Here is a 16,557-nt window from a genome sequence, read left to right on the forward strand (position 1 = left end):
ATAAATATTGCTATTGGCTGAAAGCGATGTCACTTTTATTACCTGACAATCTGAAAAATTGAGGCACCACTGCATGCCTGCTTGAAAATGTTTAATCACATGGCTCTGTGGCGCAATGGATACCGCATTGGACTTCTAGACACAACACTTAAAACAAGATATTCAAAGGTTGTGGGTTTGACTCCCGCCAGAGTCAGTGCTTTACCTTCACATGAGGACCTTGTCCTGAATCTGTTATGTTTTCTGAAAAAACAAAATAACTGAACTACAAAAGGCAAAAAAATGCAGTTCTATACAGGTGGTCTAAAAAACCCAACTGAGTTAAAGTAAATACTGCCATGATAGTCATGCATAGCATTAAGTACATAATATCAGTTGCATTTTGGACTTCTTTGTCAACCGGAATGGCACCATAATCGCATTAAATGTGAGTTGAGGACAAGACTCTGTGGTGCAATGGACAGCGCATTGGACTTCTAGGCAGATAATTTAAGAAAAAATATTCAAAGGTTGTGGGTTTGAGTCCCACCAGAGTCGGAGCTTTTACCTATACACAGGGTCTTGTCCTAAATCTGTTATGTTTTCTGAGGAACAGAAGAACTGAACTACAAAAGGCAAAAAATGCAGTTCTCTACAGGCGGTCTAAAAACCCTACTGAGTTAAAGCAAATGGTACCATGATAGTCATGCATAGCATGTAGTACATAATCTCAGTGGCATTTTGGACTTTGTCCAACCAAAGTTGAAAATGTTGCAGATCTATCATACAGTGTGGAGCTCTACCAATGTCACTTTTGTTACCTGACAATCTGAAAGGTTGAAAAACTACTGGAAATGCAACTAATGGGATCAGCGGAATGGCACCATGATCGCTTTAAAAGTAAGTGAGTGACAAGGCTCTGTGGCGCAATGGACAGCGCATTGGACTTCTAGACAGAAAACTTAAACAAGATATTCAAAGGTTGTGGGTTCGAGTCCCACCAGAGTCTGTGTTTTTACCTTCAAACAGGGCATTATCCTAAATCTGTTATGTTGTCTGAGAAACAGAAGAACTGAAATACAAAAGGCAAAAAAATGCATTTCTATACAGGCGGTCTAAAAACCCTACTGAGTTAAAGTAAATGGTACCATGATAGTCATGCATAGCATGTAGTACATTAATCTCAGTGGCATTTTGGACTTTGTCCAACCAAAGTTGAAAATGTTGCAGATCTATCATACAATGTGGAGCTCGACCAATGTCACTTTCATCACCTGACAATCTGAAAGGTTGAGAAACTACTGGAAATGCAACCAATGGGATCAGCGGAATGGCACAATGATCGCTTTAAATGTAAGTGAGTAACAAGGCTCTGTGGCGCAATGGACAGCGCATTGGACTTCTAGATGGAAGACTTCAGAGATGTTATTCAAAGGCTGTGGGTTCGAGTCCCACCAGAGTCGGTGTTTTTACCTTCACACAGGGCCTTGTCCTAAATCTGTTATGTTTTCTGAGGAACAGAAGAACTGAACTACAAAAGGCAAAAAATGCAGTTCTCTTCAGGCGGTCTAAAAACCCTACCTAGTTAAAGTAAACTGGCTCTATGGTGCAATGTACAGCGTGTTAGACTTCTCGACAGTTGACTTAAAAATGACATTCAAAGGCTGTGGGTTCGAGTCTCATCATGAATTGATTTACGTGGACCCTGACTTTAACAAATAGAAAACCTTATTCGGCTGCTACCATTTAGTGGTCATTTGTATGGAATATGTACAGAACTGGGAAAACTATCAATCAATCAATCAATGTTTATTTATACAGCCCTAAATCACGAGTGTCTCAAAGGGCTGCACAAGCCACAACGACATCCTCTGTTCAGATCCCAAAATGTACAATAGACTGGCCATGCACTACTAATAAAAGTTTCAATCAATTTATCAATCCCATGGTAATCATGCATAGTCGTCAGTAGATACTATCAGTGCCATTTTGGACTTCTTTGTCAAACCAAAGTTGAAAATGTCACAAATCTACCATACAGTGTGGAGGTCTACCAATGTCACTGTCTTTACCTGACAATTTGAACGGTTGAGCCACTACTGGAACTGGAACTACTGAGGTCAGTGGAAAATTGGACTTGTAGGTCCAACCGAACTTGAAAGTGTAGCGAATCTACCATACAGAGTGGAGCTCTTCCAAAGTCACTTTTCACGACCTGACAATCTGAAAGGTTAAGAAACTATTGGAAATGGAACGACTGGGATCAGCAGAATGGCACCATGATCGCTTTGAATGTGGTTAAGTGACAAAGCTCTGTGGCACAATGGACAGTGCATTGGACTTTTAAACAGAAAACTTAAACAAGATATTCAAAGGTTCTGGGTTCGAGTCCCACCAGAGTCGGTGTTTTTACCTTCACACAGGGCCTTATCCTAAATCTGTTATGTTGTCTGAGAAACAGAAGAACTGAAATACAAAAGGCAAAAAAATGCAGTTCTATACAGGCGGTCTAAAAACCCTACTGAGTTAAAGTAAATGCTGCCATGATAGTCATGCATAGCTTTCAGTACATAATCTCAGTGGCATTTTGGACTTATTTGTCCAACCAAAGTTGAAAATGTTGCAAATCTACCATACAGTGTGGAGCTTTACCAATGTCCCTTTCATTACCTGACAATCTGAAAGGTTGAAAAACTACTGGAAATGAAACTAATGGGATCAGTGGAATGGCACAATGGTCGCTTTAAATTTGTGTAAGTGGAAAGGCTCTGTGGGGCAATGGACAGCGCATAGGACTTCTGGACTGATAATTTAAGAAAAGATATTCAAAGGTTGTGGGTTTGAGTCCCACCAGAGTCGGAGCTTTTACCTATACACAGGGTCTTGTCCTAAATCTATTATGTTTTCTGAGGAACAGAAGAACTGAACTACAAAAGGCAAAAAATGCAGTTCTCTACAGGCAGTCTAAAAACCCTACTGAGTTAAAGCAAATGGTACCATGATAGTCATGCATAGCATGTAGTATATAATCTCAGTGGCATTTTGGACTTTGTCCAACCAAAGTTGAAAATCTTGCAAATCTACCATACAGTGTGGAGCTCTACCAATGTCACTTTCATTACCTGACGATCTGAAAGGTTGAGAAACTACTGGAAATGCAACTAATGGGATCAGCGGAATGGCACCATGATCGCTTTAAAAGTAAGTGAGTGACAAGGCTCTGTGGCGCAATGGACAGCGCATTGGACTTCTAGACAGAAAACTTAAACAAGATATTCAAAGGTTGTGGGTTCGAGTCCCACCAGAGTCTGTGTTTTTACCTTCAAACAGGGCATTATCCTAAATCTGTTATGTTGTCTGAGAAACAGAAGAACTGAAATACAAAAGGCAAAAAAATGCATTTCTATACAGGCGGTCTAAAAACCCTACTGAGTTAAAGTAAATGGTACCATGATAGTCATGCATAGCATGTAGTACATTAATCTCAGTGGCATTTTGGACTTTGTCCAACCAAAGTTGAAAATGTTGCAGATCTATCATACAATGTGGAGCTCGACCAATGTCACTTTCATCACCTGACAATCTGAAAGGTTGAGAAACTACTGGAAATGCAACCAATGGGATCAGCGGAATGGCACAATGATCGCTTTAAATGTAAGTGAGTAACAAGGCTCTGTGGCGCAATGGACAGCGCATTGGACTTCTAGATGGAAGACTTCAGAGATGTTATTCAAAGGCTGTGGGTTCGAGTCCCACCAGAGTCGGTGTTTTTACCTTCACACAGGGCCTTGTCCTAAATCTGTTATGTTTTCTGAGGAACAGAAGAACTGAACTACAAAAGGCAAAAAATGCAGTTCTCTTCAGGCGGTCTAAAAACCCTACCTAGTTAAAGTAAACTGGCTCTATGGTGCAATGTACAGCGTGTTAGACTTCTCGACAGTTGACTTAAAAATGACATTCAAAGGCTGTGGGTTCGAGTCTCATCATGAATTGATTTACGTGGACCCTGACTTTAACAAATAGAAAACCTTATTCGGCTGCTACCATTTAGTGGTCATTTGTATGGAATATGTACAGAACTGGGAAAACTATCAATCAATCAATCAATGTTTATTTATACAGCCCTAAATCACGAGTGTCTCAAAGGGCTGCACAAGCCACAACGACATCCTCTGTTCAGATCCCAAAATGTACAATAGACTGGCCATGCACTACTAATAAAAGTTTCAATCAATTTATCAATCCCATGGTAATCATGCATAGTCGTCAGTAGATACTATCAGTGCCATTTTGGACTTCTTTGTCAAACCAAAGTTGAAAATGTCACAAATCTACCATACAGTGTGGAGGTCTACCAATGTCACTGTCTTTACCTGACAATTTGAACGGTTGAGCCACTACTGGAACTGGAACTACTGAGGTCAGTGGCAAATTGGACTTGTAGGTCCAACCGAACTTGAAAGTGTAGCGAATCTACCATACAGAGTGGAGCTCTTCCAAAGTCACTTTTCACGACCTGACAATCTGAAAGGTTAAGAAACTATTGGAAATGGAACGACTGGGATCAGCAGAATGGCACCATGATCGCTTTGAATGTGGTTAAGTGACAAAGCTCTGTGGCACAATGGACAGTGCATTGGACTTTTAAACAGAAAACTTAAACAAGATATTCAAAGGTTCTGGGTTCGAGTCCCACCAGAGTCGGTGTTTTTACCTTCACACAGGGCCTTATCCTAAATCTGTTATGTTGTCTGAGAAACAGAAGAACTGAAATACAAAAGGCAAAAAAATGCAGTTCTATACAGGCGGTCTAAAAACCCTACTGAGTTAAAGTAAATGCTGCCATGATAGTCATGCATAGCTTTCAGTACATAATCTCAGTGGCATTTTGGACTTATTTGTCCAACCAAAGTTGAAAATGTTGCAAATCTACCATACAGTGTGGAGCTTTACCAATGTCCCTTTCATTACCTGACAATCTGAAAGGTTGAAAAACTACTGGAAATGAAACTAATGGGATCAGTGGAATGGCACAATGGTCGCTTTAAATTTGTGTAAGTGGAAAGGCTCTGTGGGGCAATGGACAGCGCATAGGACTTCTGGACTGATAATTTAAGAAAAGATATTCAAAGGTTGTGGGTTTGAGTCCCACCAGAGTCGGAGCTTTTACCTATACACAGGGTCTTGTCCTAAATCTATTATGTTTTCTGAGGAACAGAAGAACTGAACTACAAAAGGCAAAAAATGCAGTTCTCTACAGGCAGTCTAAAAACCCTACTGAGTTAAAGCAAATGGTACCATGATAGTCATGCATAGCATGTAGTATATAATCTCAGTGGCATTTTGGACTTTGTCCAACCAAAGTTGAAAATCTTGCAAATCTACCATACAGTGTGGAGCTCTACCAATGTCACTTTCATTACCTGACGATCTGAAAGGTTGAGAAACTACTGGAAATGCAACTAATGGGATCAGCGGAATGGCACAATGATCACTTTAAATTTCAGTGAGTAACGAGGCTCTGTGGCGCAATGGACAGCGCATTGGACTTCTAGATGGAAGACTTCAGAGAAGGTATTCAAAGGTTGTGGGTTCGAGTCCCACCACAGTGGGTGTTTTTACCTTCACACAGGGCCTTATCCTAAATCTGTTATGTTGTCTGAGAAACAGAATAACTGAAATACAAAAGGCAAAAAAAATGCAGTTCTATACAGTTGGTCTAAAAACCTTGCTGAGTTAAAGCAAATGGTACCATGATAGTCATGCATAGCATGTAGTACATAATCTCAGTGGCATTTTGGACTTTGTCCAACCAAAGTTGAAAATGTTGCAAATCTATCATACAGTGTGGAGCTCTAACAATGTCACTTTCGTTACCTGACAATCTGAAAGGTTGAGAAACTACTGGAAATGCTTTAATGGGATCAGCGGACTGGCACCATGATCGTTTTGAATATAAATGAGTGACAAGGCTCTGTGGCTCTGTGGCTCAATGGGCAGGGCATTGGACAACTAAACAGACATTTTAAGAAAAGATATTCAAAGGTTGTAGGTTCGAGTCCCACCAGAGTCGCTGTTTTTACCTTCACACAGGGCCTTATCCTAAATCTGTTATGTTGTCTGAGAAACAGAAGAACTGAAATACAAAAGGCAAAAAAATGCAGTTCTATACAGGCGGTCTAAAAACCCTACTGAGTTAAAGTGATTGGCGCTATTGATAGTCATGCATAGCCACCAGTAGATACTATCAGTGGCATTTTGGACTTTCTTTGTCCAACCAAAGTTGAAAATGTTGCAAATCTATCATACAGTGTGGAGCTCTACCAAAGTCACTTTCATTACCTGACAATCTGAAAGGTTGAAAAACTACTGGAAATGCAACTAATGGGATCAGCGGAATGGCACAATGATTTCTTTAAATGTAAGTGAGTAGCAAGGCTCTGTGGCGCAACGGACAGCGCATTGGACTTCTAGACAGAAAATTTAAGAAAAGTTATTCAAAGGTTGTGGGTTCGAGTCCCACCAGAGTCGGAGCTTTTACCTGTACACAGGGTCTTGTCCTAAATCTGTTATGTTTTCTGAGGAACAGAAGAACTGAACTACAAAAGGCAAGAAAAGCAGTTCTCTACAGGCGGTCTAAAAACCCTACTGAGTTAAAGCAAATGGTACCATGATAGTCATGCATAGCATGTAGTACGTAATCTCAGTGGCATTTTGGACTTTGTCCAACCAAAGTTGAAAATGTTGCAAATCTATCATACAGTGTGGAGCTCTACCAATGTCACTTTTGTTACCTGACAATCTGAAAGGTTGAAAAACTACTGGAAATGCAACTAATTGGATCAGCGGGATGGCACCATGATCGCTTTGAATGAAAGTGACAAACAGGCTTCTATGGCGCAATGGACAGCGCATTGGACTTCTAGACAGATCATTTAAGAAAAGATATTCAAAGGTTGTGGGTTCGAGTCCCACCAGGGTCGGAGCTTTTACCTATACACAGGGCCTTGTCCTAAATCTGTTATGTTTTCTGAGGAACAGAAGAACTGAACTACAAAAGGCAAACAATGCAGTTCTGTACAGGCAATCCTAAAACCCAACTGAGTTCAAGTGATTGGCGCCATTGATAGTCATACATAGCCATCAGAAGATACTATCAGTGGCATATTGGACTTTCTTTGTCCAACCAAACTTGAAAGTGTAGCGAATCTACCATATAGAGTGGAGCTCTACCAACGTCACTTTTCATTACCTGACAAACTGAAAGGTTGAGAAACAACTGGAAATGCACCAACTGGGATCAGCGGAATGGCACCATGATCGCTCTGAATGCAAGTAGGTGACGAGGCTCTGTAGCGCAATGGACTTCTAGACAGAATACTTCAAAGCGTTTATTCAAAAGTTGTGGTTTCGATACCCACCAGAGTCGGTGTTTTTACCTTCACACAGGGCCTGAGAAACATCCATCCCCATCCATTTTCTACCGCTTATTCCCTTTTGCGGTCGCGGGGGGCGCTGGCGCCTATCTCAGCTACAATCGGGTGGAAGGCGGGGTACACCCTGGACAAGTCACCAACACAGATAGACAGACAACATTCACACTCACATTCACAAACTAGGGCCAAATTAGTGTTGCCAATCAACCTATCCCCAGGTGCATGTCTTTGGAAGTGGGAGGAAGCCAGAGTACCCGGAGGGAACCCACGCATTCACAGGGAGGACATGCAAACTCCACACAGAAAGATCCCGAGCCTGGATTTGAACCCAGGACTGCAGGACCTTCGTATTGTACGGCAGACGCACTAACCCCTCTGCCACCGTGAAGCCCATCTGAGAAACAGAAGAACTGAAATACAAAAGGCAAAAGAATGCAGGTCTATACAGACCTAAAAACCTTACTGAGTTCAAGTAAATTGTACAATGATAGTCCTGCATAGCATGTAGTAAATAGTCTCAGTGGCATTTTGGCCTTTTTTGTCCAACCAAAGTTAAACATTTTGCAAATCTATCATACAGTGTGGAGCTCTACCAAAGTCACTTTCATTACCTGACAATCTGAAAGGTTGAAAAATTACTGGAAATGCAACTAATGGGATCTGCGGAATGGCACCATGATCGCTTTGAATAAACATGAGTGGCAAGGCTCTGTGGCGCAATGGAAAGTGCATTGGACTTCTAGACAGAAAAGTTTGAGAAAAGATATTCAAAGGTTGTGGGTTCGAGTCCCACCAGAGTCGGTGATTTTACCTTCACACAGGGCCTCGTCCTAAATCTGTTATGTTGTCTGAAGAACAGAAGAACTGAAATACAAAAGGCAAAAGAATGCAGGTCTATACAGACCTAAAAACCCTACTGAGTTAAAGTAAATGATACCATGATAGTCATGCATATTATTCAGTACAAAATTACAGTGGAATTTTGGAATTTATCCAACTAAAGTTGAAAATGTTGCAAATCTATCATACAGTGTGGAGCTCTACCAATGTCACTTTTGTTACCTGACAATCTGAAAGGTTGAAAAACTACTGGAAATGCAACTAATGGAATCAGCCGAATGGCACCATGATCGCTTTGAATGTAAGCAAGTGACAAGGCTCTGTGGCGCAATGGACAGCGCATTGGACTTCTAGATGGAGGACTTCAGAGAAGTTATTCAAAGGTTGTGGGTTCGAGTCCCACCAGAGTCGGTGTTTTTACCTTCACACAGGGCCTTGTCCTAAATCTGTTATGTTGTCTGAGAAACAGAAGAACTGAAATACAAAAGGCAAAAAAATGCACTTCTATACAGGCAGTCTAAAAACCTTACTGAGTCAAAGTGATTGGCGCTATTGATAGTCATGCGTAGCCACCAGTAGATACTATCAGTGGCATTTTGGACTTTCTTTGTCCAACCAAAGTTGAAAATGTTGCAGATCTATCATACAGTGTGTAGCTCTACCAAAGTCACTTTTATTACCTGACAATCTGAAAGGTTGAAAAACTACTGGAAATGCAACTAAGGGGATCAGCGGAATGGCACAATGATCGTTTTAAATTTCAGTGAGTGGTAAGGCTCTGTGGCGCAATGGACAGCGCATTGGACGTCTAGACAGAAAACTTAAGAAAAGGTATTCAAAGGTTGTGGGTTCGAGTCCCACCAGAGTCGGAGTTTTTACCAATACACAGGGCCTTGTCCTAAATCTGTTATGTTTTCTGAGGAACAAAACAACTGAACTACAAAAGGCAAAAAATGCAGTTCTCTACACGCGGTCTAAAAACCCTACCTAGTTAAAGAAAACTGCCTCTTTGGTGCAATGGACAGCGCGTTAGTCTTCTAGACAGTTGACTTAAAAAAGACATTCAAAGTTTGTGGTTTCGAGTCCCACCATGAATTGATTTACGTGGACCCTGACTTTAACAAATGGAAAACCTTATTCGGCTGCTACCATTTAGTGGTCATTTTTGCGGAATATGTACTAAACTGTGAAAACTACTAATAAAAGTTTCAATCAATCTATCAACACCATGGTAATCATGCATAGTCGTCAGTAGATACTATCAGTGCCATTTTGGACTTTGTCCAACCAAAGTTGAAAATGTTGCAGATCTATCATACAGTGTGGAGCTCTACCAATGTCACTTTCATTACCTGACAATCTGAAAGGTTGAGAAACTACTGGAAATGCAACTAATGGGATCAGCGGAATGGCACCATGATCGCTTTAAATACACATGAGTGGCAAGGCTCTGTTGCGCAATGGAAAGCGCATTGGACTTCTAGACAGAAAAATTTAATAAAAGATATTCAAAGGTTGTGGGTTTGAGTCCCACAAGAGTCTGTGTTTTTACCTTCACACAGGGCCTCGTCCTAAATCTGTTATGTTGTCTGAGGAACAGAAGAACTGAACTACAAAAGGCAAGAAAAGCAGTTCTCTACAGGCGGTCTAAAAACCCTACTGAGTTAAAGCAAATGGTACCATGATAGTCATGTATAGCATGTAGTACATAATCTCAGTGGCATTTTGGACTTTGTCCAAACAAAGTTGAAAATGTTGCAAATCTATCATACAGTGTGGAGCTCTACCAATGTCACTTTCATCACCTGACAATCTGAAAGGTTGAAAAACTACTGGAAATGCAACTAATGGGATCAGCGGAATGGCACCATGATTGCTTTAAATGCAACTGAGTGACAAGGCTCTGTGGCGCAATGGATAGTGCATTGGACTTCTAGATGGATCATTTAAGAAAAGATATTCAAAGGTTGTGGGTTCGAGTCCCACCAGAGTCGGTGTTTTTACCTTCACACAGGGCCTTATCCTAAATCTGTTATGTTGTCTGAGAAACAGAAGAACTGAAATACAAAATGCAAAAAAATGCAGTTCTATACAGGCGGTCTGAAAACCCTACTGAGTTAAAATAAATGCTGCCATGATAGTCATGCATAGCATGTAGTTCATGATCTCAGTGGCATTTTGGACTTTGTCCAACCAAAGTTGAAAATGTTGCAAATCTATCATACAGTGTGGAGCTCTACCAAAGTCACTTTCATTACCTGACAATCTGACAGGTCGAAAAACTACTGGAAATGCAACTAATGGGATCAGCGGAATGGCACCATGATCGCTTTGAATGAAAGTGACAGACAGGCTTCTATGGCGCAATGGTCAGCGCATTGGACTTCTAGACAGATCATTTAAGAAAAGATATTCAAAGGTTGTGGGTTTGAGTCCCACCAGAGTCAGAGCTTTTACCTATACACAGGGCCTTGTCCTAAATCTGTTATGTTTTCTGAGGAACAGAAGAACTGAACTACAAAAGGCAAACAATGCAGTTCTGTAAAGGCAATCCTAAAACCCAACTGAGTTCAAGTGATTGGCGCCATTGATAGTCATACATAGCCATCAGAAGATACTATCAGTGGCATATTGGACTTTCTTTGTCCAACCAAAGTTGAAAATGTCGCAAATCTGCCATACAGTGTGGAGGTCTACCAATGTCACTTTCATTACCTGACAATCTGAACGGTTGAGCCACTACTGAAACTGGAACTCCTGAGGTCAGTGGCAATTTGGACTTGTAGGTCCAACCCAACTCGAAACTGTAGCTAATCTACCATATAGAGTGGAGCTCTATCAACGTCACTTTTCATTGCCTGACAATCTGAAAGGTTGAGAAGCAACTGGAAATGCACCAACTGGGATCCGCGGAATGGCACCATGATCGCTCTGAATGCAGGTAGGTGACAAAGCTCTGTAGCGCAATGGACTTCTAGACGGAATACTTCAGAGCGTTTATTCAAAAGTTGTAGTTTCGATACCCACCAGAGTTGGTGTTTTTACCTTCACACAGGGCCTTGTCCTACATCTGTTATGTTGTCTGAGAAACATCCATCCCCATCCATTTTCTACCACTTATTCCCTTTTGGGGTCGCGGGGGGCGCTGGCGCCTATCTCAGCTACAATCGGGCGGAAGGTAGGGTACACCTTGGACAAGTCGCCACCTCATCGCAGGGCCAACACAGATAAACAGACACCATTCACACTGACATTCACACACTAAGGCCAATTTAGTGTTGCCAATCAACCTATCCCCAGGTGCATGTCTTTGGAAGTGGGAGGAAGCCGGAATACCCGGAGGGAACCCACGCATTCACAGGGAGGACATGCAAACTCCACACAGAAAGATCCCGAGCCTGGATTTGAACCCAGGACTGCAGGACCTTCGTAATGTGCGGCAGACGCACTAACCCCTCTGCCTCCGTGAAGCCCGTCTGGGAAACAGAAGAACTGAAATACAAAAGGCAAAAGAATGCAGGTCTATACAGACCTAAAAACCCTACTGAGTTCAAGTAATGCATAGCATGTAGTAAATAGTCTCAGTGGCATTTTGGCCTTTTTTGTCCAACCAAAGTTGAAAATGTTGCAAATCTATCATACAGTGTGGAGCTCTACCAATGTCACTTTCATTACCTGACAATCTGAAAGGTTGAAAAACTACTGGAAATGCAACTAATGGGATCAGTGGAATGGCACCATGATCGCTTTAAATTTGAGTAAGTGGAAAGGCTCTGTGGCGCAATGGACAGCGCATTGGACTTCTAGACAGAAAATTTAAGAAAAGGTATTCAAAGGTTGTGGGTTCGAGTCCCACCAGAGTCGGAATTTTTACCGATACACAGGGCCTTGTCCTAAATCTGTTATGTTTTCTGAGGAACAGAAGAACTGAACTACAAAAGGAAAAAAATGGAGTTCTCTACAGGCGGTCTAAAAACCCTACCTAGTTAAAGTAAACTGGCTCTATGGTGCAATGTACAGCGCATTAGACTTCTAGACAGTTGACTTAAAAATGACATTCAAAGGCTGTGGGTTCGAGTCTCACCATGAATTGATTTACATGGATCCTGACTTTAACAAATAGAAAACCTTATTCGGCTGCTACCGTTTAGTGGTCATTTGTATGGAATATGTACAGAACTGGGAAAACTACTAATAAAAGTTTCAATCAATTTATCAATTCCATGGTAATCATGCATAGCTGTCAGTAGATGCTATCAGTGCCATTTTGGACTTCTTTGTCCAACCAAAGTTGAAAATGTCACAAATCTACCATACAGTGTGGAGGTCTACCAATGTCACTGTCTTTACCTGACAATCTGAACGGTTGAGCCACTACTGGAACTGGAACTACTGAGGTCAGTGGCAAATTGGACTTGTAGGTCCAACCAAACTTGAAAGTCTAGCGAATCTACTATATAGAGTGGAGCTCTTCTAAAGTCACTTTTCACTACCAATAAAAATATTGCAAAATGTACCATACAGTGAGGAGCAGTACCAATGTCACTTTTATTACCTGACAATCTGAGTGGTTGAGGCACGACTGCAGGCCTGGACAATTACTCAAGAGAATGACACCATGACAGAAATGAATCAGTTGTTCCCACGGCACAGTGGGGCAAAGGACAGTCCATTGGGCTTTTAGACAGCTAACTTAAAAAATACCTTCTAAAGTTGTGGGTTCGAGTCCCACCAGAGTTCGGGGTTTTGACTTTCACCCAAGGGTCATGTCGAAAGTCTGTTATTTTTTCTGATTAACAGAAGAACTGAACGACAAAAGGCAAATCTATGCAGTTCTTTACAGGCAGTCTAAAAACCCCACTGAGTTAAAATAAATGGATTGCATGGTAGTCATGCATAGCATTCAGTACATGATCTCCATTGCATTTTGGACTTCTTTATTTAATCAAAGTTGAAAATGTCGCAAATCTACAGAACCTACCAAGGATGAGATCATAAGAATGGCACCATGACAGAAATGAAATATGTTTTAGACATGGCTCTGTGGCGCAATGGACAGCGCGTTGGACTTCTAGACTGAAGACGTTAATAAAGATATTCAAAGGTTGTGGGTTCGAGTCCCACCAGAGTCGTTACTTTTAACTTCAACAAGGGCCATGTCCTAAATCAGTTATATTTTCTGAGAAACAGAAGAACTGAACTACAAAAGGCGAACAAATTTAGTTCTTTAAAGGCAGTCAAAAAAAACCTACTGAGTTCAAGTATATGGTGCCATGATAGTCATGCACAGCCATTAGTAGATATTATCAGTGGCATTTTGGACTTCTTTGTCTTATCAAAGTTGAAAATGTCACAAATCTACCATACAGTGTGGAGCTTTACCAATGTCACTTTCATTACCTGAGAATCTGAATGGTTGAGGCACGACTGCAGGCCTGGGCAATTACTCAGGGGAATGGCAATATGATAGAATTGAAAATTTTAGGTGACCTTTCTCTGTGGCCCAAGGGACAGCACATTGGCCTTTTGGACAGGTTTCTTAAAAAATACCTTCCAAGATTGTGGGTTCGAGTCCTAACAGAGTCAGTGTATCTCCCTTCACACAATCTGTTACGTCTTCTGAAGAAGAACTGAACTACAAAAAGGCAAACAAATGCATTTCTATACAGACAGTCTAAAAACCCTACTTAGTTCAAGTAAATGGCGCCATTGATAGTCTTCCATAGCATTCATTACATAATCTCAGTGGCAGTTTGGACTTCTTTGTCCAACCACATTTTATCAAAGTTGAAAATGTCGCAAATCTACAGTACCTACCGAAGCTGAGTTCATTAGAATGGCACCATGACAGAAGTGAAATATGTTGTTCACATACCTCTGTGGCGCAATTGACAGCGCATTGTCCTTCTAGACAGCTGACCTAAAAAAGACCTTCTAAGGTTGTGGGTTCGAGTCCCATCAGAGTCGGGGTTTTGACTTTCACTCAAGGGCCATGTCGGAAGTCTGTTATTTTTTTCTGATTAACAGAAGAACTGACCGACAGAAGGCAAATCTATGCAGTTCTTTACAGGCAAACAGTACTGAGTTAAAATAAATGGATTGCATGATAGTCATGCATAGCATTCAGTAGATAATCTCCATTGCATTTTGGACTTCTTTATTTTATCAAAGTTGAAAATGTCGCAAATCTACAGAACCTACCAAGGATGAGATCATAAGAATGGCACCATGATAGAAATAACAGAAATGAGATATGTTTTAGACATGGCTCTGTGGTGCAATGGACAGCGCGTTGGACTTCTAGACTGAAGACATTAATAAAGATATTCAAAGGTTGTGGGTTCGAGTCCCACCAGAGTCATTGCTTTTACCTTCAACAAGGGCCTTGTCTTAAATCAGTTATCTTTTCTGAGAAACAGAAGAACTGAACTATAAAAGGCGAACAAATTTAGTTCTTTACAGGCAGTCAAAAAAAACCTACTGAGTTCAAGTATATGGTGCCATGATAGTCATGCACAGCCATTAGTAGATATTATCAGTGGCATTTTGGACTTCTTTGTCTTATCAAAGTTGAAAATGTCACAAATCTACCATACAGTGTGGAGCTTTACCAATGTCACTTTCATTACCTAACAATCTGAATGGTTGAGGCACGACTGCAGGCCTGGGCAATTACTCAGGGGAATGGCAATATGATAGAATTGAAAACTTTAGTTGACGTTTCTCTGTGGCCCAAGGGACAGCGCGTTGGGCTTTTATACAGGTTTCTTAAAAAAGACATTCTAAGGTTGTGGGTTTGAGTCCTAACAGAGTCGATGTTTCTCCCTTCACACAATCTGTTACGTCTTCTGAAGAAGAACTGAACTATACAAAGGCAAACAAATGCAGTTCTATACAGACAGTCTAAAAACCCTACTTAGTTCAAGTAAATGGCGCCATTGATTGTCTTCCATAGCATTCAGTACATAATCTCAGTGGCAGTTTAAACGTCTTTGTCCAACCACATTTATCAAAGTTGAAAATGTCGCAAATCTACAGTACCTACCGAAGCTGAGTTCATTAGAATGGCACCATGACAGAAATGAAATATGTTGTTGACATGCCTCTGTGGTGCAAGTGACACCGCATTGGACTTCTAGACAGAAGACTTAAAACAAGATATTCAAAGGTTGAATACATCTAAATATCTAAAAACCCTACTGAGTTCAAGTAAATGGTGCTAATGCTAGTCATGCGTAGCCATCAGTGGGTACTATCAGTGACATATTGGACTTCTTCGTCCAACCGAAGTTAAAAATTGGAGCACTACCAATGTCACTTTTATTACCTGACAATCTGAATGGTTCAGCCACTACTGATTGCTTTGAATGTGATTTGGTGACAAGGCTCTGTGGCGCAATGGACAGCGCATTGGACTTCTAGACAGAGGACTTAAAAAGAGATATTCAAAGGTTGTGGGTTCGAGTCCCACCAAAGTTGGTGGTTTTACCTTCAGGCAGGGCCTTGTCCTAAATCTGTTATGTTTTCTGATAAACAGAAGAACTGAACTACCAAAGCCAAAAACAGGTGACTTAAAAAAGACATTCAAAGGTTGTAGGTTCGATTTCCACCTGAATTGGGGTTTTTACCATGAATTGATTTACATAGACCCCGACTTAAACAAATTATTCAGCTGCGACCCTTTAGTGGTCATTTGTACGGAATATGTACTGAACTGTGCAATCTACTAATAAAAGTTTAAATCAATCAATCAATGCCATGATAGTCATATATAGCCGTCAGTAGACACTATCAGTGACATTTTAGACTTATTTTTCCAACCAAAGTTGAAAATGTCCCAAAACTACCATACAGTGTGGAGCTCTACCAATGTCACTGTCTTTACCTGACAATCTGAACGGTTGAGTCACTATTGGAACTGGAACTACTGAGGTCAGTGGCAAATGGGACTTGTAGGTCCAACCAAACTTGAAACTGTGGCTAATCTACCATATAGAGTGGAGATATACCAAAGTCACTTTTCACTACCTGACAATCTGAATGATTGAGAAACTACTGGAAATGGAACGACTGGGATCAGCTGAATGGCACCATGATCGCTTTGAATGTGAGATGGTGACAGGGCTTTGTGGCGCAATGGACAGTGAATTGGAATTCTAGACAGGTGACTTAAAAACAGATATTCAAAGGTTGTTGGTTTGAGTCCCACCAGAGTCGGTCATTTTACCTTCACACAGGGCCTTGTCCTAAATCTGTTATGTTTTCTGAGAAACAGAAGAATTGAACTATAAAAGGCAAAAAA

The 16,557-nt window shown here is 41.0% G+C and overlaps 1 protein-coding gene and 16 non-coding genes across 17 annotated transcripts in view; 16 read left to right on the forward strand and 1 right to left on the reverse strand.

Annotated features, from left to right (window-relative positions):
• Positions 1-16,557, reverse strand: part of veph1 (ventricular zone expressed PH domain-containing 1) — a 238,290-nt gene that overhangs the window by 150,688 nt on the left and 71,045 nt on the right. The window lies entirely within an intron of this gene.
• On the forward strand, positions 443-537 carry trnar-ucu (transfer RNA arginine (anticodon UCU)). Its single transcript has 2 exons — positions 443-479; positions 502-537. It is a non-coding gene; the product is annotated as a tRNA-Arg (tRNA).
• On the forward strand, positions 895-988 carry trnar-ucu (transfer RNA arginine (anticodon UCU)). Its single transcript has 2 exons — positions 895-931; positions 953-988. It is a non-coding gene; the product is annotated as a tRNA-Arg (tRNA).
• trnar-ucu (transfer RNA arginine (anticodon UCU)) lies at positions 1,348-1,442 on the forward strand. The gene is made up of 2 exons: positions 1,348-1,384; positions 1,407-1,442. It is a non-coding gene; the product is annotated as a tRNA-Arg (tRNA).
• trnar-ucu (transfer RNA arginine (anticodon UCU)) lies at positions 3,196-3,289 on the forward strand. Its single transcript has 2 exons — positions 3,196-3,232; positions 3,254-3,289. It is a non-coding gene; the product is annotated as a tRNA-Arg (tRNA).
• trnar-ucu (transfer RNA arginine (anticodon UCU)) lies at positions 3,649-3,743 on the forward strand. Its single transcript has 2 exons — positions 3,649-3,685; positions 3,708-3,743. It is a non-coding gene; the product is annotated as a tRNA-Arg (tRNA).
• Positions 6,416-6,510, forward strand: trnar-ucu (transfer RNA arginine (anticodon UCU)). Its single transcript has 2 exons — positions 6,416-6,452; positions 6,475-6,510. It is a non-coding gene; the product is annotated as a tRNA-Arg (tRNA).
• On the forward strand, positions 6,867-6,962 carry trnar-ucu (transfer RNA arginine (anticodon UCU)). The gene is made up of 2 exons: positions 6,867-6,904; positions 6,927-6,962. It is a non-coding gene; the product is annotated as a tRNA-Arg (tRNA).
• On the forward strand, positions 8,121-8,216 carry trnar-ucu (transfer RNA arginine (anticodon UCU)). Its single transcript has 2 exons — positions 8,121-8,157; positions 8,181-8,216. It is a non-coding gene; the product is annotated as a tRNA-Arg (tRNA).
• On the forward strand, positions 8,572-8,666 carry trnar-ucu (transfer RNA arginine (anticodon UCU)). The gene is made up of 2 exons: positions 8,572-8,608; positions 8,631-8,666. It is a non-coding gene; the product is annotated as a tRNA-Arg (tRNA).
• trnar-ucu (transfer RNA arginine (anticodon UCU)) lies at positions 9,030-9,124 on the forward strand. Its single transcript has 2 exons — positions 9,030-9,066; positions 9,089-9,124. It is a non-coding gene; the product is annotated as a tRNA-Arg (tRNA).
• trnar-ucu (transfer RNA arginine (anticodon UCU)) lies at positions 10,155-10,249 on the forward strand. Its single transcript has 2 exons — positions 10,155-10,191; positions 10,214-10,249. It is a non-coding gene; the product is annotated as a tRNA-Arg (tRNA).
• Positions 10,607-10,702, forward strand: trnar-ucu (transfer RNA arginine (anticodon UCU)). The gene is made up of 2 exons: positions 10,607-10,644; positions 10,667-10,702. It is a non-coding gene; the product is annotated as a tRNA-Arg (tRNA).
• trnar-ucu (transfer RNA arginine (anticodon UCU)) lies at positions 12,025-12,119 on the forward strand. Its single transcript has 2 exons — positions 12,025-12,061; positions 12,084-12,119. It is a non-coding gene; the product is annotated as a tRNA-Arg (tRNA).
• On the forward strand, positions 13,293-13,387 carry trnar-ucu (transfer RNA arginine (anticodon UCU)). The gene is made up of 2 exons: positions 13,293-13,329; positions 13,352-13,387. It is a non-coding gene; the product is annotated as a tRNA-Arg (tRNA).
• Positions 14,522-14,616, forward strand: trnar-ucu (transfer RNA arginine (anticodon UCU)). Its single transcript has 2 exons — positions 14,522-14,558; positions 14,581-14,616. It is a non-coding gene; the product is annotated as a tRNA-Arg (tRNA).
• Positions 15,640-15,734, forward strand: trnar-ucu (transfer RNA arginine (anticodon UCU)). The gene is made up of 2 exons: positions 15,640-15,676; positions 15,699-15,734. It is a non-coding gene; the product is annotated as a tRNA-Arg (tRNA).

The sequence above is a fragment of the Nerophis ophidion genome, linkage group LG13 (genome assembly GCF_033978795.1).
Source record: "Nerophis ophidion isolate RoL-2023_Sa linkage group LG13, RoL_Noph_v1.0, whole genome shotgun sequence".
Taxonomy (NCBI): domain Eukaryota; kingdom Metazoa; phylum Chordata; class Actinopteri; order Syngnathiformes; family Syngnathidae; genus Nerophis; species Nerophis ophidion.